This window comes from Rhinolophus ferrumequinum, chromosome 4, assembly GCF_004115265.2.
Source record: "Rhinolophus ferrumequinum isolate MPI-CBG mRhiFer1 chromosome 4, mRhiFer1_v1.p, whole genome shotgun sequence".
In the NCBI taxonomy this organism is placed as follows: domain Eukaryota; kingdom Metazoa; phylum Chordata; class Mammalia; order Chiroptera; family Rhinolophidae; genus Rhinolophus; species Rhinolophus ferrumequinum.
In genome coordinates, this window is record NC_046287.1 from 31347007 (window position 1) to 31371198 (window position 24192).

Consider the following 24192-nt stretch of genomic DNA (forward strand, 5'->3'; position numbering starts at 1 on the left):
AAAGAAAAAAGTTATGGTATTCTCCAAGCATCCGTTCCACCCACAGTATAACCTCATCTAACAAGTCACTGAGAAAAGAGACTACAATGATGCTCATTTTCATGTATTCACAATTATTTGTTGTTACAATAACTATTTCAATTAAAATTGCTTTAATTTGATTTTCAACTGCAAAGAAAAAGTAGTCAACACTTATTTCAAGGACTTATTTTAAAAAATCAATCCTCGTAGTCTTTGAAGTAGTTCAGACAGCATTGAAAGTGTAGATCTGAAGCACCAAGAGTTATTCTCACGTCTCTTAGCTACTCATTAGTTTGATGTATTTCTTACAGACACCATTACTGCCAGGCTGCTGATTGATTATGGTGCATAGCTTGACCTCGTTATTAGATGGCTCTAATTATTTTGGGTAGATGTTGAGAATTTTATTTTTAGACAGCAAATGCTAAGAAGGATTTTATCTCTAAATTGTATTTTAAAGCAGTAAGATTATTTCTATACTAAAGTGATTGGCAAGTATTTAAAATAATAGCTGAAAATTCATATTTTATATAAATGCATTTGTAAAAAATAGTAAGACTATCCCTAAATAATGAAAATAATATTCCTGTCAAATTTGTCATAACAAAAAGAACAGGAGAACTGATTTGACTGTGTTCAACATAAGAAATTCATAGCTCTAGTTCATTAACCAAAAGGACCAAAAAGAGTATAGTTAAAAAACAAACAACAGTTTTGTCATTTTTATGTAAAATGCTTGTCTTCCACACACTTGTGGGATGCTCCCATATCAACATTATTTTTAACAAAGATAGATAATCTTTTGATTTCCTCTTAGTTCCAGAGAGATACACTCTTTAGGGAAAATCAGTACTTAAATATTATTATTTTCAAATGGAATAGCGAATAAATATGTGCTCTAGAAAAACACACCATGGTCATGCCAAAGCTCTTGTTTCCTCATTTTAAAGCCACATATGTGCCATGGAGTTGCATCATTTCCCAGAGTTTAGTATACTAATAAATATACTAATATGTATAAGTATATGTGCACCCTATTTAGCATATTGTCTTAGACTAATGCTTCCTCAGATGTAATGTATGTGGACAAATTGGAAAAAAGCATTGCCAATGTGACATGTATATGAATATTCTTCTTATAAATGAAGAGAGCAATTTTTAGAAAATCATCATTTTTTATACTTAATACACCATTAACTCTAAAGACATTCTTGCACAATTTTTTAAAAAATAAATACGCCAGTGTGTTTTCTATGAAGTATGAAAAGGCAGGTTCATTTTCTACTTTGGTCATACCATTAGAAATGTTTGTGAAATAGATGCTTTAGTGCAAAAATAAAGTTATTCATTTAGTTCAATTCCATAGGAGAGTATAAATAATATATCTACATCCTTGGGGTAAGGTAGAGAAAATATTGAAGATCCTGAGATTGTCTATTGGCTAGTGCTCTAGAGGCTATGGAGGGAGCCATTAACTCTTTGTGGGAGTGATGACCAATAAATTACACTATAATACTTTTGAATTTATTAGGCTCATTTTAAGATGTGGAAATGAAACAAATAAACAAATAATTAAGTAAATGGCCCAATTTTTCACAGTTCATAAGTTCCGAGACTGTATTTCTAACCACTACATCCCTCCTATACTGAAGGAATCATTAGGAGTGGGGAATCAGTGTTCTTCCTCTAATACATGCTACCTTGAGCTTCAACCTCTTTGCCTAGTAAACCAGATGTCGAACTAGATAGTCACTTCTTTTTTTTTTTTTAATTTATTGGGGTGACAATTGTTAGTAAAATTACATAGATTTCAGGTGTGCAATTCTGTATCACATCATCTATAAATTACATTGTGTGTTCACCACCCAGAGTCAGTTCTCCTTCCATCACCATATATGTGATCCCCCTTACCCTCATCTCCCACCCCCCAACCTCCTTACCCTCTGGTAACCACTAAATTATGTTCCCCAGATTAATTTTCAAACCCCGTGGCCATCCTGTGGTCACCGACTGCCCTCCAATCCCCTCACCCTCCCCCCCACCCTCCACCCCTCCCGCCCATCTAGCAACCCTCAGTTTTTCCTCTTTGTCTCCAAAACTGTTTCTGATTAGTTCATTCACTTCTTTTATGGCTTGAAATTTCTGTGGCTTAGAGAGCCACAGAATAGAGAGCTTTCTTTGCTGCCTAGCTGTTGTTAAATAGAGTTAGTCTGTATGTTTCTCCTCATGGAATATTCTTGTCAATTCTAAAACTCAGATTGACTTCTTAGTGCCATTTATACATGCCACCACATACTATTGGTATGCAGTGTGTTAAAGGTATTGGTAAGCAGTGTGTTAAATGTTAAACTATACATTTATTTGGGCATTTGCTGAAACATCACACATTTTCTATCTGTGTCCCACAAAAATATTCCCTAAAGAAATCTTCACATTTGTCATGATCAGGGTTTTAGCAGTCATAGGAATCAGAGGAGCAAGTGAGGGAGATTGGAATATAGATAAAATCAGGATTTATATAAAGTTAGGGACACAAGTTAAGCTTTTAAATTGTGATCAGCAAGCAGAGATATGATTACAAAAATAAAGTCAACACATGTAGACCAATATTAATTGAAAGTAAAAGTGGGCAGAATATAGTGACATATGTTTAGACCATTTAAAGCAATTCTGAGACTGCGAGTGTTCATCGGGGAGAGATATGGTAGGCTATCAGTAAGATTTTAATTTAGTGAAAATTAGAATAATAAGACATCTAAGATCAGTAAGAGATGTTAGGAACCCTCCCTTCAAGACTGGTGTTTGAAGAACTTAAAAATTTACCCATTATAAGCTTTAGAGCAGTCTAGAAACAGAGCAATAAAAATGACTTACTGCTGAGCCCAATATATATTAAAGTAGGATAATGGCATAGGACTTAATTAAAGAAATAATTGGGTTGGGGTTAGGTAAAGCTAGATGTGGTACAAATTGTTAAGCATCATTTTCATTATAATCATCCCTAGGGATAACATATATTGAATAATATTCATATATGTAAATGTTTAAATTTTAGAACTGGGAATGGCTTTTAAAAAGTACTATCAATTCCCTTCATTTTATAGACTCATTCATGGATTCATAGCTTCATTCATTTAACAAATGTTTGAGGATATATTACTAAATTCCAGGAACTATGCTAGATGCAAAAATGTTAGCACAGAAGGCAACGGACCACATTACTGTTTGTAGGTCAGGATGAACTTTTCTCCCTAAAAGTCCCCAGGGTTAAGGTTCACTTGATCACATTATATAATGATATCTACTCCTTTCTGTAATCATTTAAAGACTGTTTCTTAAATTCCCCTCATTGTTTTAAGATTTTACTATTAATAGTAATACGCTGTCATAGTTCTTGGTGTTTTAATACCCAAACACATAAGCTTTCAATAGCTATTATTCTTAGTGCCTTGAACTTTCCTCCTACTATGAATTTTTCTTCTAGTGAACCTCAGCCCCCGATATAATGATAGTTTCCTAGACTTTCGCATTACCAACAGCTAATAATTTTTCATAATAAAATTGCAAATATCCTAATCTCTATCACCATGTATTTTTTTCATATGAACCCCACGCTTGTTTCCGATAATTTCGCAGTTCCTTTAGACAGCCCCTCCACTGATCTTCCCAGCTTTTCTCAGCACTCACTGTTCTTTTATGTTTTCATTTGAGGTTTACTCATCCCAGATTCCATTGTCCATTATGACACCTCCTTGCATGTGCCCTCAAGTCATTCTCTTCCTTCTCTGAAAACAAAACATGCAAAGTTCCACGTATTCTCAGCCTTTGATTAAGCAGATTAATGTGGCTAGAGGAAAACATAAAACCATGTTCAGCTCACTTTAGATTGATATTTTATCTCAAATGGGCCACCCAAACTACCTGGAATCTTACCATACTTTCTCTATTTTTCCTGTTTTACTTCAGGATCATTTCATGTGTTCTTATCTCTCTTTCAATTCCAACACACCTCTTTCCTTTTCACTCTCACTTGATGTCTTTGTTTTCATTTTGTAGAGAATATAAAACAATAAGAAAAGTGTTCTGAGTGCTCTCACTGCCACATACTAACATTTATTCCCCTGTGGCTGAATTGTTGTCATTTTGCCTGGAGTTAAGGATATTGTGGTTGTGCTTATAACTAATGCCAATTCTTCACATTCACTAGAACCCATAGGTGCTTACTTACTCCAACATATTGATCCAGATATTGGCTTCTCTCCTGTTCCTATCAGTTTACCCTGTCTAGTGCATTATTACCATTACCATAGATATATAGTATTATCTCATTATTTACCAAAAAAAACAAAAACAAAAACAAAAAACTATATAAATTCCTCTATTTAATGTGCTTTTTTCCCTTTTCCTTTCTTACACTCAAAAGAATTGTTGATAATGCTTTCCTCAACTTATTTTCTGCAGTACTTGACACAGAATATTATTCCTTCTTTCTTAAAAAACTTACACAGAATATATAGGACAATATTCTCTTCTCTTCCTACCTCCCTGGCCAATCCTTCTCCATTTCATTTACTAATTCTGTATTATTTCTCAAACTTCTATAATTTTTGGTGCCCCAGGGATCATTCTTTAAAGCTTTCTATTCTTTATCTGAACTCATATTTTAAATAACAGATCAAGTCTTATAAATTTAAATTGCTCTTTCAAAAACTTTTTTTTAATTAATATCTCTCTCTCTGGAGAAAAATTAAATTGAATTTACATTGTCCCTAATGAGAGAAATTAAATATTAAGGAATAAGAATTTTTCAGATAGGTTTGAGCTATGGAGAGCCATAGCCCATTGTAATATCAAAGTTTTTTCCACCATCGATGAACCAATTTTCACTTACTTGAGGGAGATAACACCCTTAATGAGAAAGCATTCTTTAAATTTTATTTATATTCAGATGAATATGAAATTTTCCTCCAAAAAGAACCTTCTATCTGAATTCTAGACTCATAACCAACTGCCTAAATAATGTCTTCAGTTAAGTATCAAAATATGAAAATGTACCAATTAAAAAAGTTGATGCATATCTTCATCACTCTCCCAATGTCACTTTTTTTTTTCTCTGAAATTGTCCCCTTCTCAATAAATGGTAATTGTTGCATTAGTTCAGATCCAAAATTTTTAGAGCATCTTTGATTCCTCTCTACCATCATTCTACCAATACACTTTACTGGATCAGTCTCACAATTTATCCAGAATCTGACCATTTTGCATCATTTGTATTAATAATTCACTTGGACAATTAATTATTATCCCTCAGCTGGATTATTTAGTACCTCCTGTCTCTGATTTCTCCCTTACTGTTCACTCACCGAAGTCTATCTTCCAAGTTGTAAATAATAATAATAATACTAATAATAAATCTAAGTTCCATAATAACTGTAAACATTCTAATACTATCCCACCTTACTCATAGTAAAAGTCCCTAAACTAGCTTACAAGAGCTTACATGATTTGCACTTGAGTTATCTTTCTGATCTGAACTTGAACCACTGATCCTGTCACTGATCCTGCTGCACTTCCCTCTTTTGATGGTCTTTTAAAAAGCATTTCTCCATTCAAGGGCAAGTGAAAGTACTCTTCCTTCTACCTGAAATCCCTCATGTATTTCCACGCATCACACCTTCACGTCTCTCACCTTCTTCCCCCCAAGATCATTTTATAAATTCGTCACTGACCACCTCATTTAAATTAGCATTCCACCCCCTTATTATTCCCTAACATCTCACCTTGTTTTTTATTATTTTTTCACCATCTGACATGCTCTATTTGCCTGATTATTTTTATGTTCTCTTTCATGAATTTAACTCTCATACCATCATATTTTGTTCACCCTTGTATCCCTAGCTTGATATAGGCAGCCTTACAAATAGGATCCTCAAAAATATACGTTGGATTAATTACATGCATTGATAGAGCAGATAATAAAAATATAAATAAAATACATAAGAAACAGATGGAAAGAAAAACAGATCAAGATGGAAAGAGGGAGCTATATAAAGGGGTAGATAGAGAGGCGAATTGGGAATGAGAAATAGAGAGCAGTTTCTTCCTAAAAGAAGAAACTCTATGATATACAGATGGAAAATATGTATATATTATTATTGCCTTTTCAGAAATTTTAAAAGTATTTTTCAAAATATTAATTACTCTAGTCTAATGATGAGAAACACTACAAACAAACCCAAAATGAAGGATAAAATATGTGACCAATAATCCTCAAAACTGTCAAAATCATGGGGGGAAAAAAAAGAAAAAAAAGACTAACATCTTTTTAGACCAGAGGAGACAACGAAGACACAACTACCGTGTATCCCTGAAAATAAGACCTAGCCGGACAATCAGTTCTAATGCATCTTTTGGAGGAAAAATTATTATAAGATCCAGTCTTATTTCACTATAATATAAGATCAGGTATAATATAATATAATATAATATAATATAATATAATATAATATAATATAATACCAGATCTTATTAATTTTTGCTCCAAAAGAAGCATTAGAGCTGATTGTCTGGCTAGGTCTTATTTTGGGGGAAACACGGTAAATGCAGTGTGGTGCCCTGGACTGGTTTCTGGAACATGGAAAGGATACTTAGAGAAAACTGGTGAAATTTGAATAGTTTTAGATTTTGGTAACAGTAACATACCAACATTAGTTTCTTCATTTTAACGAATTTACCACTTTTTTTTTTTTAATTTATTGGGGTGACAATTGTTAGTAAAATTACATAGATTTCAGGTGTGCAATTCTGTATCACATCATCCATAAATCACACTGTGTGTTCACCACCCAGAGTCAGCTCCCCTTCCATCACCATACATTTGATCCCCCTCACCCTCATCCCCCACCCCCCAACCCCCTTACCCTCTGGTAACCACCAAATTACGTTCCCCAGATTAATTTTCAAACCCGTGGCCATCGAATTTACCACTTTAATTCAAGGTAATGACTGTAGGGGAAACAAACAGGGTGAGAGGAATATGGGAACTTAACAAGACTACCTGTGCAACTTTTCTGTAGGTCTAAAATTAATTCAAAATAAAAAGTTCATTCAAAAAAACTAAGCAGGATTGCAGTATGGTAGAGAATATTATTTAACCAACTGTATCAAGGAATGTGTCTGGTGTCTTTTGCCCAGAGCGTAACTAAGTGAAGTGAGGGACAGATTCTTTCAGATATCTGCAGGAAGAATGTGCCAGGAAGACCAACAATTGCAAAGATTCTCAGTTGGGCTCACGAATCACGCACAATTCTCCATCAAATACAGTATGTAAACTGCTACTAGAAACACAGCAAGAGCTGAAGAAAGCTTTCTCTGGTTTTGTCTGTCAATTCATATCACTCAGTCTTTAATTTCTGGCTTACCTAGAAATTGAACTATTATATATTTAAAGAGAAAACACAAAATTATTTACAAGACTTTTCTGTGCCAGGCTAATATTAGATTCTGTTATACTCTGATATATCCTTTTGTTTCTGATTTGTGTAACAGATAATGATGTGAAAGTGGCACTCATTTAGTTTAGATAATATAAATGCTAAAATGAAATATCCTTTCCAAGACTTGTATGTCATATACACTATATACAGAATAGTCTGAGTAGTCACAGGTATAATTTAAGCCTTTTGGAATATTTGATCATGGATTACTGTCCACAAAGCCTAAAAATAAATACAACTTGTAATGTTGCTTTATTTTAATCTGAGGTATTTTACACACTCAGAAAGATCTGTCGTGTAATACAAACTTGCAAGATTCATATATGATACTGTTATTTATCAGTCAGGTTCCAATCTGTTATAGAGAACAAAAGTAATATCACAGAGTCTAGTACAATCACATAAATTTTGGATTAGCAAGTAAAAAAAGGAAGACTATTTGCTTAAATTGTATAACAAACTGTAAAATCTTGCTAAAATATAATAAAATATGATTTTAAGACCTAATTTATATAATATTAATAACAAGTTAAATCATTCATTTACATATATTCTGAAGCAAGAACAAGGTGGGTCAATCAATTGTATCATTTTTGCTGCATTTTAAAATCTTAAAAAAATAATTTTAAAATTAGAAAAGAAAATTAATATAAATTATGAATCTGTGATGTTTAAAGTAGATTAATTTATAAAGAGTTGACTTTTTCTCAGATTATATAACTTGTAACTCTCAAAGATCAAACTAATTATAGATGGGTTTTTTTGTAACCGGCTGTTGCTTTTGTTTCTCATGCAATAAGGCTATACAAATAGGACATTTAAAAATGAGACCAAATAAAAGCTAGCAAAACAATCAGAGCACAAAGGTATTAGGCTAATTAATAGGCAAGTGAGTGCTTCTAATTCCCAGGGGGACTGATGATCCTTTGTGAAGTAAAGTTATATAAAATCCTATGTAGCAGAATTAGGGAAAAAAGAGTTTTCCTTATTTCATAACTTTATAAATATAATCATTCTACTGTTTCTCTCAGTAAAAATCACTGCACATAAAGGAATGCAAAGAAACTTTCTGTTAAGATAAGACATCACAATTCACTCTTTAGTAAAGGGCCCATTAATATTGGAGTTTTTTTCAGTGTATAAAATTAACATTAACTGACTTCATCTATAAAATGATCACTCCACAGTACGGTCCCTGAAAAAAAAAAGAAAGAAAATTCAAAAGCACAGTTTATTTTCTTTCGGGATGAAACAAATCCATAAATATGTGGTCTTTCTCTAAGCATATACTTCTGATGGTGGACTGATTTATTAGGCTCTAATAGACTTTGAAATTATGTATGCTAAAGTTTTTATTTCACAGAGAAAGGAATTAAGGATTTGAGAGTTAAACGACTCGCTCAAGGTCACATACTACTTCCTAGAGGAGTAAGGAGTAGGGAAACTTCTGCTAACACAAAATTGTACTATCCTACACCATATTCCAGGACTTAATGCATGTAGTGCCTCTATTTGTATCCTTATCTTATGTGTTGAAGGAATTACAAATATTTGTAAAATTCTTTTCAATTTTCATTCACATCATAGATGGGCACTTTTATTTTGTTTATTCAAATCCCTCATTCTCAAAATGAAAGAGGTCACAAAAAGTTAGGCTCACACAGTTTATTAAAAATTAGGTTTTTCATGCCTAAATCAAAATGCTTAAACATGATTCAAAAATGTCTTCATTAAATACAATATTTAATATTTTCAGCAAAGATTCTATGTGCATATAAATATTTGTTCTTAGAAAATATATAACATGTAAAATCATTAGGTAGTTTTCCTTGAAGACAATGTTGTGTTGGAATTACTGTGATGAAAATAAAGGATTTTGGACTGTTAACAAATTACATTTATGATAATTGTCTATTACCTTTTTCCAAATGTGGGAACTTTGACACATTACTTGTGGACAATGAAAAGTCCAGAGTAAAAGAATGTGTGCATTGTACCTAATATTTGATTTGACATTAACAGATTATTATAGCAAACAACTGGCCACAGGTTTTCAACAATCTATTTCTTTGACATATCGTATGTTCCAATTTAATCACATATGTTCTAATAATGAGACCAGCACATCTGTTGTGAGATTTTGACATGACTTTATTCTCATCTCATATCTGAGACGTGGAAAGTGGAGAGTATGATTGTATGACAGTGAGTAGAGATAGTCTGATTAGTGACATAGTCACCAAACCAAAGAATTTAACTCTGATTTTCCACTGTTAACAACATATCCTTGGAAACTTTTTAATTTGTTGTTTTTTAGATTTATCTCCCTTCAATCATCTCTTGTTTTCATATATAATCTACTATGAACCACACTTCTACTTAAAACATAACCAGTCACTATAACTTGCTAAAACTTGGAAGCAATCAAGATGTCCCTCAGTAGATGAATGGATAAACAGACTGGGACACAGCTATACAATGGCATGTTATTCAGCAATAAAGAGAAATTAGGTCCCCGACTGATCCATTAAAACTCTACTTTGTCTCATTGTGCAGTCTGTCATTGTGTTCAAGAAGATAGTTGATAACCTATGACTCACTTTTCTTTATCACATTTCTATTGAATAATTGAGATTAGTTTGAAGCAGCAACAACTGATTAGTCTCATCCTTTGGGTTTTTCCTCTTTCCTAATTCTACTTTGCTTGATTTGGGGAAATACGTGTGTGTGTGTCATTTTCACACCCCACCTCCACCATGACACACTAACTTAAACATACGTCAGTCTCTACTAAGAGTAAATTCAAAATTACATATACATATGTATGTCTATATGTGGTTTTGTTATAACTGACTATTGCTTTTCCTTCTCATAAAATAAGGTCGTAGAAGGAAGACTTTAAAAATGAGACCAAATGAAAGGAACTAACAACCAGAGCATAAGATATTCGAAGAATGAATAGGCAAGTGAATTTCCCCAAAGAAAACAAAAAGTCACAGATCATAAAAAACCAATAATAATGCTTCAGCCACTAAATGTAACTAATATGTGCCTAAATTTCAAGAGATGAACTTTTTCTTTTGTAATTTTTTTCCGTTTAGTAAAAAACAAGCAAACGAAAAACAAAACACACATAAAATGTTCATACTTTAAAATGTTTACTGAAATAAATGCTTTTTAAGCTACTCAACATCAAGAATTACTATAAAGTCCCAGTAATGAAAACAATATGGTATTGGTGAAAGAATAGACAAATGGGTCAATGGAAGAGAATAGAAAACTCAAAATCTATCCACACAAATATAGCCAACTGACCTTTGAAAAACGAACAAAAGTAATTAAATAATAAAAGACAATCTTCCACAAATGTCACTGGTACCATTGGACATCCATATTCAAAAAGATGAATCTAAACTCAGATGTCACACCTTTCACAAAACTTAACTCAAAATGGACATAAGCCTAAATATAAAACACAAAGTATAAAACTTCTAGAGAATAATATAAAAGACAACCTAGGTGACCTTGGGTTTGGTTATGACGTTTTAGATACAATACCAAAAGTGTGACCCATGAAAGAAAAAATTATAAATTGGACTTAATTAAAAGTACAAAGGACTGACTGTTCAGAAAATGAAAACATAAAAGTCTGACTGGAAGAAAATGTTTTCAAAAACTATCTGACAAAGAATTGGTATCTAAAACATACAAAGAACACTTAAAATTCAAAAATAAGAAAACAAACAACCCATTTAAAAAGTGGGCAAAACTATGTATAGATACCACACCAAATAATACATTCAAATACCAAATTGGTACATGAAAAAGCACTCAACATAATATATCATTTGGGTATTGCAAATTAAAACAAAGAGATACCACTCACTACACATCTATCAGAATGGTCAAAAACTGGAACACTGGCAAGGACGTGGAGCAACAGGGACTCTCATACAATGTTGATGGGAAAGTAAAGTGTGAAACAGGCACTTTAGAAGATAATTTGGCAGCTTCTTAAAGAGTTAAACATAGGCTTACCATATGTTCTAGCAATATTGCTTCTAGATATTTACCGAAATGAATTAAAAGCATGTGTCTATACAAAAACCTGAACATGATTTTTAACAGCTTTATTCATAATTGCTAAAACTTGGAAGCAACCAAGATATCCCTCAATAGGTGAATGGATAAAAAAATTGGAATACATCTATACAATGACATATTATTCAGTAATACAAATAAATTAGCTATCAAGCCACAAAACAGTATGGTAGAACTTTAAATGCATATTACTAACTGAAAAGAAGCCAATCTGAAAAGGCTAACTACTGTATCATTTCAAATATTATATGGCATTCTGGAAAAGGGAAAATTACAGAGATAATAGAAATATCAGTGATTGCCAGAGATTGCGGGAGGAGGGTCATAGGGAAGAAGAAAGAAATGAATTGGTGGAAAATAGGATATTTAGAGCAGTGGAACTATTCTGTGTCACCCCATAATAGTAGATACATGGCATTATGATGTGATATTATGCATTTATCAAAACCCATGGAACTGTACAAGACAAAGAATGAACACTGTTGTAAACTATGGACTTTTTAATAATAATGTATTCTTATTGGTTCATCAGTTGTAACAAATGTACCACACTAATTCAGGACTTTAAAATAGGAGAGACTGCTCAGTGGATTTAGGAGCATATGACAACTCTCCAGGCTTTCTGAACAATTTTTCTATAAACCACATACTTTTCCAAAAAGTAAAATCTATTAATAAAGAAAATAGTTTTAATGCCCATCATGTAATCTTTCACCATTAACATGTGGCATGAGATAATTGATTTTAATGACCATCTTTTTGCAGTGAGGAACTCAAGATGCTATGCTGTAGGTAGACGATTTAATGATAAACCACACTTCTGTTTTTTTATCCTTTTGAGAATAGCTTCCTAATATTATATCATATTATTGAAGTATGTAGATTTACTGAAAGAGGTAACATGAGTGAAAGATTATTTTAGTAATTATATATAAAAAAAATAATAAGAAAATCTCCACTCTACATATTATACTTAAAATGATAAGGTGAAAAAAAAACCCTAGACAAAGGATATTCTTTCTATAAATTTTTAAAAATTAAAACAATGGAGATGAGTTATAATTCAGCACAAGAAAAACTTCTTCAACACTTAAATCATTAAAATTATGAGTATTACTTATATAGCATAACTCTTCTTGAAGTCCTGACTTTTATAAAGCAAATGTAATTATGTTTTTGCTATTAGTCTATGACTGCTCATTTTCAGAATTTATTTTCTTCTCCCATGAACAAACATCTGACTGTTATTTTATACAATGTTGGAAATGACAATATATTAATATCTATATACACTAATACAGACCCATCCTCCCAGTATATGGTTGTACTCGTATGTAATATCCTTCCTTTGCTTTTATAAGTGTGTGTGTGTGTGTGTGTGTGTGTGTCCACTTAATTTTCAAAGTGAGAAGAAAACATGTTAAGCTGCTTCTCTTCAAGTAGCTAATAGTTATTAAAATTTAAAAATGACTGGTTTATTTGTCATTGAAAAAATACTCGCAGTGCTATGCTTATTATTTCAATGTTGATTAAGTGTACATCATAAAAGTGCAAGATACCTTTCCTTTGGTCACTAATTGTGTTACACGGTGAGAATGAAAGAAAGCTTTACAATTTTAATTCAATTATTTCTTACAATTTGAATATCCCAGCCAGGAAATGCAGTGACTAACATATATACTGCCACGTAGATTTGCTTCTGATTCAGTTTGTAAAGTTTTCTAAAGGGTTTGGCATATGGTCAACTGAGCTCTTATTTGAAAATTTGGTTTGTGAAGTAACAAAATCTATGTTTCTTATGTCTCTTAGAGACACTGGAAATATGCCATCACAGAAGTAGGGTATTTGCTTGAATTATCCTCCTGACTTTAAACATTTCTATTTTTCCTGTCCTTCTTTATTTATCATTTCCAACCTCTCTCATACAGTTTCATATAATTACCTAAACAACATGACTTTCTTTCTTCTCCCCTTTTTCCTACCATTCTTTTCTCCTTCTATTCACCATAGTAATATGAATAAAGCACATGCTAAAATGCTACAGACAAGAAAGGGAAACCAAGCATTCATATTCTATTCAAAGAGTTTAAGTTTTGGAATTAAGATCCAAAGAAATAGTATACAAGATAAAATGTGACACATATAATGAAAGAACAGCATATGCTGTAGTGGGAGTTCTAAATAAAGTATTTTTTTTTTGTCCTTCAACCAATTTTAATTGTTTGTGACTCATTCAGGATTTACTTCACAATTCAACTTCCAATCTTCTAAGTTTGAAATATTTTCCTGAAGAAAATTATTAAACTGGCTTCCTTTCTCAGTTTCTGAAATCCCAAATATTCATAAAACATTTAAAAAATAAAATAACATAAGTTAATTATTTGGAAATAAATTTTCAGTCCTGAAATCAATGTAATATATATTACGGAAATCTAGAACCAAGTATAACACATTCCATAGTTAGAAATAATTTTACAGAAAGGAAATTAAGCATTCTCACTTATATGTGTATATGTAAATATTTTAAAGCTAGATGTTAAAACTATATTTTAATTTATACTTAGAAAGTACATTTATTACCAATTTACACTCCATTCTAGGTATCCTTCCAGCTCATCCCTTTGATTCCTTTTTTTTTATACAGTGAGATCATTAACTCTGTTATATTCCTGAACTGCTTTAGACTTTTTCTTGTGTGCTGCTCTAGCATTTAGCAAGCTTTTCTTAGCTTTTCAGGTTCAATGAATTTGTGAGACTTGCAGTATGTGTATTTCCAATCTTTTCGTTTGAAAACCAAGGGGAATTGGGGTAGTTAGGGGCTTCAGGGCAGCAGTCAACTATTACAGTTAAAAATAATAATAATAACAGTGTTTGCTCTGAAAGGAAACTAACAGGGGAATACAAAACTAGATTTGCAGTTGAGTAGAGAAATATCGACTCCACAAAAGTAAATAGAAGATACAAAATACAGAACATTTCACAGAACAATATTTAGAGATTAGGTCAGCCTTCAAATCATTTACTGCAAGTCAACTAAATTAACCAGAGAAGACTAATGCTATAGGGAAGAACTACAAGATTTTGTCCTAGAGATGGATGCTTTAGTGACAAACTGTTCTTCTCTTCTTGATCTTGTCAACGATACCTTCACAGTAACATCAGCTCATTTTATTGGAAATATATAGAATTAGTGACAAATATAACATTAATGAAAGTGTATTAGTTGTAAGCTGTTAGTAATCTTAAATAATAGAGGAAGCTGACGCTCCAATCTGTATTTAACATTAAATGTATATAAAGTAAGTAAACACTATGGACAAATGTTTTTTCTATAATTTAAAAAAAAAAAAACCTATGGAGAGTTAAAATAAAAGACTTAAGCTAATTATAATTCAATGCAATACACCCCTTATACAATTAAGCTATTAAAATTATGAATATTACTTATTGAGCATTCATACCAAAATGTAGTTTCACAAAATAAGACATAGTATGCCAGAATGGATCTTTTTTTTTTTTTTTAAGAACATAGTTTTTAAAAATATTCTGACTTTTATGAGGCAAATTCAGGTACGGTACTATTGAATTTATCTAAATGTATCCATATTTAATTTTTTTCAGCTATTAAAAATATGAGAGGAAGGACAATGATAAAGCAGTTTCGACTTGAAAATGAGACTGGGAAAACTGGGAGAAAGTGAATACTGCACCAAAGTTTGTTTTGGTATTTAGGGCACACTGTTTCAGTGGAGAAAAAGGGGTCGTTAGGCTAGCCTACTGTCTGAGTATTCAATACTTAGTAGGAACACTACATACTAAGTATTCAATAGAAACGTATCAGTCATTGAGAAGACAGGGCTTATAATACTAACTCTGCTACACTCTAGATCACAGAATGGAGCAAAGTCTCTTATGGGCCTCAGTTTCTTTGCTACTGAAAGACAAAATTGACAAATGTTCTTTCCAAGCACTAAAGTGTTATGTTTATATAAGGAGTACAGTTTTACACATAACTGTATTTTCCTTTACTTGTATTTGAAATTACTAAGAATGCCTTTTACTATTTTAAATACAAATAGTCTTTGTTTTCTTAAATACTATATATTGGATATCCATTAAACATTTCTTGAAGACTTAGATCCTAATCATGAACATCAATGAGTTGACTGCATTTTCCCTTCATCTTAGCTGTTAATTTTACTCTCAGCTTTAAGGGAAGGCCATTTTAAAATAAGTGAGGCTTGAGTAAGCTTTGAGGCCAAAGGCAATGATGAAAGCAAAGCAGGCTTTTTTCAGTAAAAAAGGAGGCAAATTAATATTCTGAGCACAAGTGGAAGGAATCACTATGTAAAAGAGAGGTTTGTTTTTTTTTAAAGGGCTCTCAAATGGATATGGCTTCAGAATTTAGCAAGCTAACTATAAATGGGAAGTAGCCAAGCTTAAGACAATAAGGAATAAAGGGACTGTGTGAAGCAGAGTGGATAACCCTCCTAAGTGCTTTCTGACTCGAAATTTTTGGATAATGCTGTGCTGGTTAAAGATTCTGAATCTGTGTAATATCCTAAGTATTTTTTTATTATTATATAAAATATTACAAACAGGATGTTATGCTCTTCCACCACAGATAAATATGCAATTTATGTATTAATGGGGCTGTGGCTAGCTGGAAAATTAAGCTAATCTGTGTAATTAATGAGGTATGAGATGGAAATAATCAATAACTGAAATGGCTTTCTCTGCATGAATAATGTTTCCCCTGCATTGACCAAGCATCCTGCATGTTAACCCCGAACCAAAACCTGTCTTAAAAGTGATGGATAAAAAAGACATTTTTTTTTTCTTAATCAGTAGCTGCATCTGTAGTTCTCAGACTTCTCCAGTAAAAGAATGTGCATAGTGGTTGCCTGCACTTAAAATTATTCGTAAGTTTTGTTTAGGGTAAGTTATATGATTCCCATGAGTCTAATTAAAAAATTTAATATGTTTGTTACGACAGGTACCAATCTGGTCAGGGTTGTGTGTGTGTCTATACGTGATGGGAGAGAAAAAGAGAGAGACTGATAGAGAAGAGAGAAAAGAGGGATATAAGCTTTCCACATGAAACTGAACAGATCTTATTAATCAGAGATACTAGTATTTGGTGACAGAAGAAAACTGGATTATACTAACAGTACAATTTTTCTTGAATTTTGAATCACTCTTGTGTTTTCACCTGTTAAACCAACAGGAAATTATTATAGAAATGACAGGCAATAGTTAAGTTGTTTTGGAGTATTGAAACATGCGCAGGTAATGATAGCTAGTCTTTTCAAATTGACTAAACAAAAATAATACGGAAAACTACTATTCAGTTATCCACCTATTTAATGGAAACTCCCTTCAGTATCTTTATTTTCTAGTAAACACTTAAGTAACACTTAATTGTAGAACACACCTACAACATGCAACTTATGTTAATTAAAAAATGACATCTGGGCAATCAGTTACTCACTTATTCATTTATTGTGCATTTTAAATAACTAGTTAACAAATTTTACCTTTGTAATATGATGAATTCAGATCTAATACAAGGCTGGATTGGAAAAATAGGGCAGATGTAAACATTGGGAGGCTATAAATGACAGTTCAGATGAAGGTTTTAGGTAAAACAAAAAGATTAAAAAAAAGGCATAAGTATATTAGACTACTGTGCCCCATTTTAAAATCCATAAAACATGAGTGGAAAGACTTGCAAGAAGATAGGTGGGAGTTAGGAAGACAAATGTTAGGTTCAAAAGTGCTGCTCACACAGTAAGGTTAGGTAAATTACAGATTGTTTAATCTAAAACATGATTCATTCAAAACTCAAAATGTTTCCCTAAGTATTGAGGTTACAAGGGTTGTTTTGATTTTTCTTTCATTATTTCTGTTTCTGTTTTGCTAGGAGAAAGCGAAAAAAATACAAGTTATATTTAGACAGCATATTTAACTGTAAACACTGTCAAACAGAACAATTTAAAAAAGATGCTGTAAAAATCTCATTTTAGGGATTTTGGGAGAGTAAGATAAACTTCCAAATGTGTATCACCTCTCAGCCCTGCCATACAGGACATTTCATAAAGTCCACACTTCAAGTGCTCAGTCATATCTGAAATATTTTTAATATTTCATAAAATATTTTTAAATGTCATTCAATACATTCAAGAACTTGAATGGATTGCAACACTAGGTAAAATTTGTTCTTAACCTGAATTTTCTATGAACAGTTTTGAAATAAATGTGTTTACTTTTGGCTTTTATCTGAGAAACACATACTACTTAAACTACTATATTTTATTCTTTATCTTCCATCACTGGAAAATCCATGAGGAAAGCGATATGGATGGTACATCTGCTGTCATATCCCAGCTGTCACAACAGTACTTGGAAAACAGTGGCTTGAGTTTTGTTGAATGAATGCATGAATGAGTCATATGGGGCATAACTGGTGAGTACTGGAAGGCTTCATTGAATGATTTGTGAGAGAGAAGGTGAAGGGAAAATTATTCCAAGGTTTCAAGTCGCATCAGTTGAGATGACTCTGGTGTCATTAACAGAATGGGAAAAAAGAGAGGTAGCATAAAAATAGAAAATAGAATAGAAAAAAAATCATGGAAATAAGTTCAGAATTAGCTATATTGTGGTCAAAAAGGCAGCCAAGTATAGAAGTGAAATTTCCCACTAGTTAGAGAGATCTAGAAGTTCATGGCTAGTGATACAGATATTGGAGTTATTTTCCTAGATTAGGTATTGCATTTTTGAAAGTGGATGAGTGTGAAGGGCAGAGAATATAAAGAGAGAAGTTTGCTGCTTTGAAGAGAGAGGGAAAGAGAGAAAGGGAGAAAGAGAGAGAGAGAGAGAGGAATTAAAAACAAAACTGTCATATAAGCCATGAAAAGAAAATTTTCACAAGGAGAAAACAGTCACCTCCATCAAACAAACTGGAATCATCTAGTGTCTGAAGTGTCATCTATAAGCTCCTTTCACCCCATTCTGAACCAGAAGCAGACTAATCTAATTGAATTGACCTCTTGGGTTCAGATTTAATTTGGTAGCTTTGTAAAAACTATTTTACTTTGGGAAAATTTAACTGATTTAGAGTGTATTCTCTACTGCATCTCATCATTTTTATATGCTCACAAATTTTAAATTCCCTATTGTATTACCTTGAAACTTGTGGCTTACTTAGTAGAGCTTAGTAATAAACGCACCAAAATATCCATATGCGCACACAAAAATACCAGATATGCTCCATAAATGAATTTTCTAAATGTGCATTTCATTGAAATTTGATACCAAGTTTATTGTATAAATGAAGCAAACCCGCAAGAAATGTGTGATACTGTTTTTCCCTCTGCTGCAAGATTGGTTTACTTTAAACAAATTTAACATCACCCCTCCTACACCAACCAGTGTCTCCTAAGCATAGTTTCCTCCCTTGACTTTTGTGAGATGTACTGTCAGTCTTTCCTGTCATCATACAGCTGCTACCGTACTCTTTGATTACTCTGCTGTTTGCTTGCTGCTTTCCCTCTTCCCTGCATCTCAGCTTTTCCGCCTCTCATTATCCTTTTGCTGCCAGTCTTGTTCAGCTTCTTTCTTCATTCTCAATTCCCATAACTGCAATCCTGTTCTATTTTCGGTCTGCTGATTTTGGATCCTTTTTCGCCCTTTGTTTTTGTCTTACTGCTCTGATTGATGTATCTACAGTGCACCTCCCTCCCATTTTTATATGCTACTTTTTAAATACTGGATCAGGTCTGAAGTTTTCCACCACAGAATATGATATCAGTGCTTTCCCTCTTTCCATTTTACTACCGAACGTCTTCCCCTTATAACCTAAATCCTTACTTGCTCTTCCTGGTATTTTACTGCTCTGCGTCCTCAGTCTTGATGCAATGCCAATGAATCAACATCCTTTATTGTACTAAAGCAATTTACAGTGGTCACCAGTGAATTGCTCTTTTTGGCTACTCCAGGGAAAGACTATTTTTTTTTATTATTATTTCTTGTTTCCACTAAAGAAAAATCACTCTGTGTAGACAGTGATACAAAAAAATAAAGCTCAGTTTTATTACAAGTTAGAGATAGTGATTTTGCCTTTTGTTTTTATATAATTTAGTTGAAACAAAAATTCAGAAAAACAACTATAACCTCTGATTTTTACTGTTATGCAACTGAAGCTGTGTCATGATGACATTAAAACATGGAAAAAAATAAAGTTCAATTACATTAAAGCATGAAAAAAATGAAATTCAATAAGTTATTTGATGACATTTGTGTAAATGTCAACAAATTGAAATGATTAAAACCAATTTTTATTAGAGTTGAGGCAAATCTCTGTGTATCGTGAACAAATTTAAAAGCACAAAGATTTCTTGCACATTTTAGTACTGTATTATACCCTGTTTTAAAATATATTAAATTACTAGTTAAGAAGGTTATCTAATAAAGAAAATTTAAGATCAGTGTATTTTCCATTCCCTCTACAGCACCATTCATCAGTTTCCTAATCTATAAATAAAGACTTGAACAAGAAGTTTTCTATGGTAATTTTCTTCTAGATTAATATTTCGAATTTTATGGTACAGTTCTTTACTTCAAAACCAGAACTCTTTATGCAAAGTAACAGTGAGTTCCCAATTACAAACTCAACTAGCCCTTTGGGAATGAATGTACCATGTTTGACCCCTCTGCTCTGGTGGCTTCACAACACATCTTCTACAACAATTCTCTATTCTGGATATCTTTCTGCTTTGATTCTCTCTCTGTGATGGCTCCTTCTCAATATCACCACGTCTCCACTAGCTTCTCGTCTATGCAGTGACACGCTGCCTATCTTTGTACTAGTAATGCTTAACATTGTATCTTCATCTTTTATTTCTCACCTTGCTTTCATTTCAAGATATAGAAATAAATAATGGCGAGTCACATCTATATTTTTCACAAGATACTAAAAGTTGATCCTGATCTTACTGAATGTAACCGTTCTCCTACCTCAAATCTGTTCCACCTAACTCTCCCTTCTCCGATGGTACTGTCATCCATGCATTCACTAACCCATATCGAGGACTTCTGCTCCCTCAGGGTCACTATTTCAATAGATTCCCAATCCACAATTCCTCTCTCAGTGGTTACCTTTGTGTACTACAGTCATTGATGCTTTTAGTATGATCCTTCTACAAATCATTATGATTATGATCATGTTCTACTAATCCCGAGTTTCTTCATGTGGCCTTGAAGATGAAGAACAGCTACCTCTGGATGGTAAACAAGACTACATGATCTGAGCTTCACTAACTCTCTAGGTATCTGCTACTGATTCCATTCACTGCCATACTCTTTCGGAAAAGGCCAAATAATTTCTGCTCTTTCTCAGCCTTTAGTCTTTGTTCGTACTTCTCAATACATCTTCAGTATTGATAAAATATATATATATATATATATATATATATATATATATATATATATCTTATAAATATCTGATACAATACTATATGTTCTCCTTACCACCACCCCTGACCCTAAATTCTAAGGTAGTTAATTTACCTCCTTTTTCAAGAACTTTTACTAATCTTTAGAAAAAGTTATTCTGATGAAATGTGTGTATTTTAAATACATAATAGGGGCAAAAATCTGCATTAAATGTGCCTTGACTTTCATTTCTCTTTATGCTCTTTTCTTCTACAAGACATATGTGTATACAGTTCTTTACATTCCCTCATCAATTTTATGGAGAGATCCCTTTTGTTATATTTGTAACTCTAGAAAATTATAATGGGAAACTTCACTTTTCCCTGGGTTATATGTAGAAATTGTACGTTTTTTGTTTGTTTGTTTAAGGAGGGTGCAGCTCACAGCGGCCCATGTGGGGATCAAACTAGCAACCTTGGTGCTACCAGCACCACGCTCTAATCAACTGAGCTAACCAGCAACCCCAGAAACTGTATAGTTTTGATTTTGTTATCTATTGATACTAGCCATTGTTGAGTAATCCATCATTATTTTAAGCCAAAATTTGCCAATACCTGTTCCGTGAAACAATGATTCACAAATATTTTCCATACTCGAGTAAGTTTTGGAAATGCTGTATTAAAAGTCAATGGATGTTTTCCCTGGAGGAAATCTTAGAAACAAACATTATTATATTGGTGTATACTTTGACTTTTCCAGGAGGGAGGTATATAATAACACAGTGATTCACAAAGTTACATCACCAAAGACTATATTTTTTAAATGTCAACTATTGTCTTAGATCATATGAATGTCAAGCAACTATTACTGCATTTCAAATCAACCAGTTTTGAAAATGCTGATCTAATTTTTATCTTCCTTTCTAAACTGTCAGAAGATATACCCTAGACTGATGCAGTTTAGTGAGTATAAGAAGCTAAAATTCTGCAAGAACATCAAAACATGAGAAAATGTTCCCCCAAATCAATCATCTTCATGTTGGTGAAATGCCATTCTTGATAATCTATTATTTATTAATGGTTTTTGGTTTTTTAGGGAGGGGAAGATCTGAACAATGGGGCCATCTGGCTAATAAAAGTTATAATTTATATAAGCCTGTCTACTTTGGTGTTTCTAGATGATGTCTTTCTGTCAGTGGTGGCAACATCTGGTGGTGATCAGGTGCCTAATTAGAGATTCTGGTCTTTAGCAAGTGATGGAAGCAATGTCTGGCAGAGTACATGACAAAATATGTTAGGATATAACTGAAGTGACAACACCCAACGAAGGTGCAAAAGGAATGTTCCAGTTTAGCACAGAGAATAACTTTGAGCATCTCTGATATTCTAGGGACTCTAGAAATAAGAATATAAGAAAATAGAGAAATGCTTAGGTGAATAGGTAGGAACAAAAGTGAATGCACTCTGAGTTATTACTATTTGATAGGCAGTGTCTAAGACCCTCAGATGTGCCATCCACTGTTCTTAGTAGTTGCAATACAATAATGTTTAAAACATGGTCTCTGGACTTAATAGCTCTGAGTTTGGAGTCTATTTGTAACAGTGAGTTGGAGACCACAGAAGCAAATGGTTATATTGATACATAGGTAATTTTAGGAGAAGTGTCAATCAAGTGTAATGAGTCACTTAAAACCTTTCATAGTTCTATTTTCAAGCTTGACACCTTCAAGTAAAAAACCTTAAAATCAACTGAAGAAGGTATAAAATAAACTGGCCTTACCTAGAAAAATGGATAGCTGTTCTGGATAACTTCCTCTTCAAATAAGACATCTCTGCTATAATATTTTACTACCTGATGGGAAGTGTCTTTTTGTAGCTATTTGATTGTCATCTTGGCCTTGGTAATAACTAAGGGCTCTAGTGGCACTAGTCTATTGAGTACCTTAGTCCTCTTTTTTGAACCCCAAGGCCTGGATTCTGAGCCATCCTATCCTTTGCTCCCTTCTCTTAAAAGATGGCATTTTCAAGCCAACACAGAGTACACATTCTGAAGAAATTGTAAATAAGCTGTCCTAATATAATGTATATATTTTATATTTAATTACCTAGATTATGTGCCTTATTTGTACTTTAGTTTCTACAAATGTAGTATTTCTCTTAGAATGCAGTTTTCTTTCACAGCAACACTTTAGATTACTTCTCATTGGGCTTCTTACCCATTCCATTTTCTCTTGAATAATCTCTTTGAAGTAATAAGACTATAAAAGAAGATAATTTTTCCAATACACATAATTGAGCAGATTTTATTTAGTAGGAAGGCTTTTTTTTGGGGTTGTTTTTGCTTTTGCTTTTTTTTTAAATGAAAATATTACAGTTATTAACTTTAAAAAAAATACATGCCTTTATTTATTAATAAAACTTACATATATGTAATTTAAGATGATTGTGAAACCTGTTAGAGGAACTGTATGTTTTAAATTTAACTTAGATAAATATCAAAAGATATTGTTGATCTATATTGGCACAAAGAAAATAAAAGTGGCAAAAACAGTCTGTATGATATTGTAACTCCTGACAGTTTATAAGAACTCATGAACTTCAAGTTACAATGATCTCAAGTCTTCAAGAATTGTTTTTTCAAGAAACTGTCAGTATGCACATTCATACACTTAAAAAAAGAACAGACTCACCTGAAGATAGATAGATAGACAGACAGATGGATAGATACCCACACAGGAAATAGAAATCTTGAAAATTAGATAGATAGATAGATATTTAAACTGTCCTGTGTATTTAATATTTGGCAATTGGTCTAGAATGGCAATAGCTTATTATCCAAATACACTATATTCTTATTTGAACACTCAGAGACTTCAATAAAAAAGGTATGTGTGGATCTGCATAGGGAGATAAATGTCCTGCAATATCCAATGTTATTGTTATAGGAATCTTATTAATACTTGACATTTATGACATTTACTCCGAAATAAAATTTTATATTAAGATAAGTATAGATACATATGTAATCACCTTCCTTATTAATAACATGCTATAACATAATGCATCTTAATTTACAAAGCACTTTCTTCTGTACCTACTAGCACTACAATTATAGCTCAAAATAAAATTTATTCTTGTAAACA

The 24192-nt window shown here is 32.5% G+C and overlaps 1 pseudogene; it reads left to right on the forward strand.

Moving 5' to 3' along the window:
- LOC117021157 (RNA transcription, translation and transport factor protein-like) overlaps nt 1-24192 on the forward strand; it is a 125980-nt pseudogene that overhangs the window by 95994 nt on the left and 5794 nt on the right.